Source organism: Hakea prostrata, chromosome 8 (genome assembly GCF_041222555.1).
Source record: "Hakea prostrata isolate BN-2017 chromosome 8, UWA_Hpros_2, whole genome shotgun sequence".
NCBI classification, from domain to species: domain Eukaryota; kingdom Viridiplantae; phylum Streptophyta; class Magnoliopsida; order Proteales; family Proteaceae; genus Hakea; species Hakea prostrata.
The window spans coordinates 44,500,398-44,508,115 of NC_142607.1; positions in this window are offsets into that span (position 1 = coordinate 44,500,398).

A 7,718-nucleotide genomic window follows, 5' to 3' on the forward strand; every position below is an offset into this window, starting at 1 on the left:
AGTTTGCAAGCAAAAAATTGAAAATGAGGATTGAACCTCTATTTATAGTGAGGAGGAGGAAGATGAAGAGACACATCCAACGGCTGTGAATCAAGCAAAGCGACGGTTGAGATCTGGCACATGAAAGGTCGCGATCCAACGACCAACAATGAACAGACACAACGGTCGAGATTAAGGGACTCAAGATCTCAATCAAACAGCCCTTGATCAAATAAATCAACGGCTGAGATAACATGACCATTCGCATATCAAAAGCAGCAATAAATATGAATTAGTACGACGGTTGGGAATTACGAAGGCCTTGGTGAAATAATGGCTCTCATTCAAGACGGCGTCTTAAAGTTTCTCCAAGAAGAAAGGAAATTTTCTAAGAAGCCTGGGAGTAACATTCCATACGTTCGAGAAGTCAATCGCACGGAATGGGGGGCTCTGTTGTGGGGAACTAAGGTCCCGAGTCCCCCCCCCTCGGGAGAGATGCACCTCCCTCGGGCTGGTGCATCTCTTCCCTCATAAAGGGTCCCGAGTGCCTCACTCGGGACAGATGCACCCCTTTGGGTTGTCTGATTTCTTCCTTGAAGAAGGTCCCGAGGGCCTCATTCGGGAGAGACACCTCCCATGTGGGATGGCTCACCTCATCCCTGAAGAAGGTCCCGAGGGCCTCATTCGGGAGAGACACCTCCCTCTTGGGCAGGTTCATTTATTCGTTGGAGAAGTGCCACACTTGGGAAAAATATATATTTATATCCAACTCTAGCATTTCTCAGAAGACTCTCTTGACTAAGTCAAGAAGAGTTAGTTACGCATAAACACTCAGCATATCTATTCCGAGAATTAGGGAGGTGAGTCAGCATAACGGCATTATCAAGTACGACAAAGAAGGAGCCGTTATTCCACTACTCCACCCACTCCTCAACTATCGATCCGGAACTTAAGGAATCGCCGCCTCCAGGTAACCTCTATATAAACCTACCTCCTACATGGAGAAAGGTAAAGAGAACTTTCATCTGAGTACTTACTCATTACGTTCTTGAGAACTCTCTCAAGAACCATTATTGTTGCCTAGGCTGACTTGAGCGTCGGAGGCGGTTCCCTGGCCAAAACTAGGCCGGACCGTTCTTGCTTTCTTTGTGTGTGCAGGCATCCCAGTTATTCCAACTTGGTTGGAAAGCCCTTAAGGTGGTCATCGCCAATTGGGTGTTTTTTTAAGCCCGCCCCCCCCGCACATTGTATTTCAACATGGCATCGAGCCTAAATTCGATTTGGGAAGCGACCTACCTTCTTCTTCTTCTGATTTTTTTTCAAACCCATCGCCAATCTTCAGTTCTAGGCAGTTTTTCAAGTACCATCTTGGTCGCCAACCAAAACAAAAAAAAAAAAAAAAAAAAGAAAGAAGAAGACGATTCTCGTTCCGTCTTGATTCAATGAATAAGAACAGAAAAAGAGGAAAGAAGAAGAGAAGAAGAAATCAGAAATCGCAACTTCCGCTGCTTCTGCAACAACTTCGGCTTCAGCTCCTGCAATTTTTTCTGTCTGATTCTTCATCTGAAGCCTGCGATTCTAAAGCTTGGTTAGTCATCTGAAACCTTCAATTGGGGTTCTGCTATTAAGGTTCTTCGACTGGGGTTGTTCTCCTTAAGCCTGTGAAAGACCATAACGGATCTGTTATGGTTTGAATTTGATTTTTGAATTCAAGTTTTTGAATTTGATTTTTGAATTCAAATTTTTGAATTCAATTTTTGAATTTAAGTTTTGAATTCAAGTTTTGAGGATTATTTTGGTAAATTTGCTTTACAGGGGAATTCAAGTTTTTGAATTCAATTTTTGAATTTAAGTTTTGAATTCAAGTTTTGAGTTATTTTGGTAAATTTGCTTTACAGGGACTTATATGTAAATTTGTATAAGTTCTGAGATTTATTTGCAAATTCCGTTTTTTCAAGGACATATTTGTCATTACTGAAAAAAGAAAAGAAAAAAAAAAAGAAAAAGAGGTAGATCTGTTTGGGTTGTTTGGCTATTGCATTCTGCGACGTTTCTGTTACTTCGAAAGGGTGAAGACTGAAGAACTGCAGATAATTTTGTCAACATGACAACTATTGATGATACTACTACTCCCACTGGATCTGAATATTTTTCCACTTTTCATTCTCTTTCGGTAAGATTTGACGGCACAAATTACTTGATCTGGTCTAGATCTACTTCTGCTTTGACTACATCTTCTAATCCGGTCCATTCGGTAATATCAGACCTTCATTAGTGGCACCGTAGGCTCGGTCAACCCCTTTCAAATTTTGTCATTTTCTCTAGATTTGTTTTCCTGATACTTTTATCTTACCATTACAATTTCTTCCTTTCCAAGTTTCCCCATTGGAATTTCATTTGTTATTATCTTCCCACTTGTAACGCTACACGTGAGGGGGAGATTGAAGATGTCTACAATTCAAAGCCTTTCATGTAAACTTCCTTATGCAGAATTTGATCTTTGTTACCTTTGAAAGTTTGTCCCTTACCTTCGCAATCTTCTACTCCTTTGAAAGTTTGTCCCTTACCTTCGCAATCTTCCACTTTGGAGATCTAACATTGCTATAGATCTATCTTTTTGACTGTGCAGAACTTGATCTCTGTTAACCCTGGAGATTTGCCCCTTAACTTGACATCTTCCCTTCAGAGATCTAACCTTGCAAAAGACTTGTCGTTTGACCTTTGCAGAACTTGATCTCTATTACCTTTGGAGATTGTCACTTATCTTGACAAATTTTCCCCTACCTTTGGAGATTGCCCCTTGGCAAACTTTCCCTTTAAAGATCTAACATTGCTACAAATCAAAACTTTCACTTTGGCTATTTTACCCTAGCTATTGTTACCCCAAAAATATATTTTTCCTCAAATTTGTGCAGAAATTTAGTCTTCTCAACATTTGAAGATTCTACTTCTTTACTTGGGCGTTCTTCCTTGGAGACATAAAGTTGCAGTAAAGATGAGGACAAATCAAATGGAAGTCTATAAGGCAGACGTAATCTATAAGTTTGAAGATCAAATTGTTGATGTTTACCTGGATAGATGTTTTATACTTTTTTGGTCAAGTTGGACATGTGTGATATCCATGCCTCAACTTGAGGGGGAGTGTTGGATTCTATTAGGAGTCTAATAAGAGTTTGTATAGGAATTAAATTAGAGTTTGCATTCATGTAAACTTCTATTCCTTGTAATAGTCTACTTTCCACTATATTATAAATAAAGGGCTTGAGATCATGGATCAATAAGCCATTCTGCCAAACATTGTATTTCAACACATAGTTTCATAGCAAACCTGCTCTACCTAACTAATCTTTAACGAAATATCTCTCTAGATTTTCCAATAGTCTACTTTTGCTTGGAGCATTTTGGCCCACCAGCCCACTTTATGAATTGTCAATAAGATGCTTTCTCTTTCTTTTCCTTCTTTTGGATTTGTTTTTTTCTTTCATTTCTACTGAAGTTGACGTAGTTGAAGGGAACGCGTATCTGCACTACTTGGGCTAGGCCTATCTGCCAACAAGAACCAGTCAAAAGTTCTTTATTCGTTCTCTAGTCTTCAAATTTAACAAATTGTAGTGCAGGTGAGCTTCAAGAGAGACTCAAAAGTCAAACAGTAGTAGCTAGTTTAGAATCAGATTAATCATTTGATTGGAAGGTTTATTTTAGATCTCCCATGATTTGAAGATGGCCCATCAATCAAAGTCCAATCAGGTCCAAGCCCAATAGATTTTTTTTTTGGGAAGAGTAAATGTAGATTTTTATTAATATAAATAAATAAATAAAGGCATAAATAAAAAAGATTACAATCTATAGTAGTTTTTTTGCCTTCGCATCATCCCGCGATAGCAGTATGAGCTTCTACGAGAGAAGATGGATGGGATTAAACCTCTTCGTGGAATTGTAAGAATCCAGCCAACAAAACTGTGCCTAATTTCTCTTGTAAGGTTTCGTAAACGTAATCCTAAAAATATCAGAGTATCGTATCATGCAGGGGTTTTAAAAAAACTCTGTTGGCCCGGCCCAACCCATCTTAGCCGCATTTTTTCAACTTGAAGGGTGGGCTTGGGTAATCAACCTTGACAGAGTCAGGTCAGGTTCGGGTTTAGCCCTCGGGCCAACTAGCTCTTGCCCAATCCAACCCTAGGTTAGTGTAATTTAGTTAAGAGATTTTTACATGTGGGTCTCCTTAGTTGACTACAAACTAATGTTGGATAGTTAAATTTGGCTAAAAACAAAAAACTAATGTTGGATATCCTTAGTGCAATATATTACATGTGGGTCCCAACTAGACTAATATCGTTAGTTGTCGTTAAGTATATTCAAATTTCAAACATGGAAGGACAAAAAAAAAATTTTCAATTATCCCGTTTTACAAGGATGACTTAAGGTGCAGTAGTTTCAAAAATTATTAGAGGTATAAAAAGTTTTGAATTCGATCACAAATTATTTACCTACCCTATCACTTCTAAGTCTTTTATTTTTAAGTTTAATTGATTTTAAACTCTACTCTTAAAAAATTTGAAATTTCCAAACGTTTTATCTTTTGATTTTAACAGATAAATATGACAATATTTAAAAAAAAGTTGTCTATAAATATAATTAAATACTTTCATCCTCTTCGAGTCATCAAATTTTTAATCTCACATAGATCAAAGTTGTATGATTTCAAAAACCTGACAAAAAGATTTTCTAATAATGTTTGTTTGGACAACACTTCACATATGTAGAAGTATATAAAAATATTTAATGGTATGTTATGAGTTTTAGAAAAGTGGATAATCCTCCTATAGTTCACATGTTCCAATCTATACTACAATATTTTAGGATCAATTAAACTTGAACTAATATGGTTCATTGTTTCCTCTTCTAAACTCAGCTTATACATGCCCTTAATTAGATAAGCACAGTTAGAGTAGTGAGAATTAACACATAAAATCACACTACTACTATGAAAAGAAATATACATACTAGCATTTCGTGAAAGGCTAAGTGATTTTTTTTTAGATCAATAACTACTTTAACATCTTTCACATTACTACTATGAAAAGAAATATACATACTAGCATTTCGTAAAAGGTTAAGTGAATTTTTTTTTTAGATCAATAACTACTTTAACATCTTTCAAATTTAGAACTTTACCTGAAGATAAAATTAGATTTATAGTTCCTCTCTAGGTCACCAATGTTGATATTCTATTTGCAACTATTACAATCTCTGAAATCTTAACTCTATTAGCAAGTTCTTATTGTGACAAACATAACATATTACTTTTGAGTTTAACCACCAATCTGAAGAAATATTGGTCTAAACCTTCTTTGCCCACCATGCCTACAAAGTTTATTGGTTCAGTCTTATCAATGATCATATTAATTTTTTTATTTATAGTATATCCATCAGTCTTTTTTGGTAGTCTACAGTCAAACTGCAAAGTGTCATCATTTCTCACAATTGTGGCACTTGCCACTTTTTTCTTTAAGATAGTCTTTTTATCTTGGCATAACCGGCGTATCGGTGTAGATAGGATTGCCTCGAAACTCGATCGTTTCCTTGTCGACCATCACTGGCTCTCCTCCTTCCCGGACTCCCATGCCTCTTTCTCTCCTGCTTGGCTTTCTGATCATTCTCTATGCCTTGTCCATCTCCTTCCCCCTTCTTTGTTTGGTCCTAAGCCTTTTAAATTCTTTGATATGTGGACCTCTAACCAGTCCTTCCTTCCCACTGTCAAGGAAGCCTGGGAGAAGCCTCTCCATTGTCACTCCCTCCCCCTTATTGTCTTTGCTTGCTGTCTTAGGAATACTAAGGAAGCTCTCCGTCGGTGGAACTCTTCCACTTTTGGAGATATTACCTCTAAGGTTTCTAATAGCCGCTCTAATCTCCTAAGGATCCAAGCTCTCCTCCAAACTGATCCCCTCAACCCTTTGCTTGCTGAAAGTGAAAGGGATCTTTCCTCTGAGCTATCTTCTCTTGTCTCCCTTGAAGAGAGTTTCCTCCGGCAAAAAGCCAGAATCAATTGGCTCCAACTTGGAGACTCTAATACGGCTTTCTTTCACCGCTCTCTTAAATCTCGAAATAATCATAACTCCATTCCTGCCCTCCTTTCTAGCATTGGTATTTGGATCTACGACCCATCTGGAATCAAAGCCGAGGTTGTCTCTTACTTTTCAAATCTCCTCTCTCCTTCTGCTCTCCCGCAGCGCCCTTCCCTCCCCTCGGGTCTTATCAATAAATTGGTTGACCCTCTTTCTCTTCCCTCTCTCTTCTCTATTCCTTCCCATGATGAGATTATTCAGGCTATCCATTCCCATAAATCAAACCGAGCCCCTGGACCAGATGGTTTCAGTATGGGCTTCTATTCTTGTGCCTGGGATCTCATTGAGGATGACCTTATCCGAGCTATCCGCAGTTTCTTCCTTAATCCATCTCAACTCCCTTCCATCAATCAAACTTTTCTTTGTCTAATCCCCAAAAAGGCTGGAGCCTCTTCTGTCTCAGATTTTCGTCCCATCTCCCTTTGTAATCTCCTTTACAAATTCATCTCCAAAATCCTTGCGAATCGGCTCAAAAAGGTTTTGCCTAAACTAGTTAGTCCCAACCAATCTGCTTTCATCGCGGGTCGTAGTATTGCGGATAATATCCTCCTTTGTGCTGAGGTTGTCAGGGGTTTCGATAGATCCTCTCACTCCCCTGCAGCCCTCCTTAAAGTTGATCTCCACAAAGCTTTCGACTCTATCCGTTGGAACTTTATCAGTGATGTTATCTCTGCCATGGGTTTTCCTCCTTCCTTCATCCATTGGATTGAGGTTTGCATCTCTACTCCCTACTTCTCCATTCTAACTAATGGCTCTCCGGCTGGATTTTTTCCCTCTCGTATCGGTATCCACCAAGGCTGTCCCCTTTCTCCCTTCCTTTTCTCTCTCGCTCTGGAGGTGCTCTCCCGGATCCTCCAAGCCAAGACAGATCAGCTCCTGATTTCTCCCATCCTTAAATGCAAAGCCCTTAATCTCACCCATCTCGCTTTTGCTGGTGATCTCATGATATTTGCCAAAGCAGACCATAGATCCATCTCCTCCATCATCTCTGCCCTTTCCTTCTTTGAATCCATCTCTGGTCTTAGGGTCAATCTTGATAAATCTACCCTCTTCCTTTCTGGAGTGTCTGAGCCTCTAAGATCAAATCTCTTGAATCTTTCGGGTTTTAAGCCTGGCTCCTTCCCTGTGGTTTACCTTGACCTCCCGCTTATCCCAGGTAGACTCTCTCGCCATCATTGTTCTCCCATGTTAGATCACATCTGTAAGAGTCTCCAACTCTGGAAAAGCCGGCTTCTATCTTTCGCCGGTAGGGTGGAGCTCATTCGGTCTGTGCTCCAATCCTCCTACATTTATTGGTGTGGCATTTTCCCGATTCCCAAGACTATATCGTCTGCAATGGAATCTCTCTTCTGTGCTTTTCTTTGGAAGGGCCAAGAATCTGCACAATTCCTTCGGCCTATAAGTTGGTCCAACATTTGTCGGCCCAAATCTGAAGGGGGCCTTGGAATTCGTCGTATCCAATAAGTCAATTCTGCAGCTTTACTCAAATTCATTTGGAAAATTGTCACTAATGAGGATTCCATCTGGGTTAAATGGGTCCACTCTTATCTTCTCAAATCTAACTCCTTCTGGTCTGTCCCTATCCCTCCTAATCCTTCCTGGACCTGGAGGAAG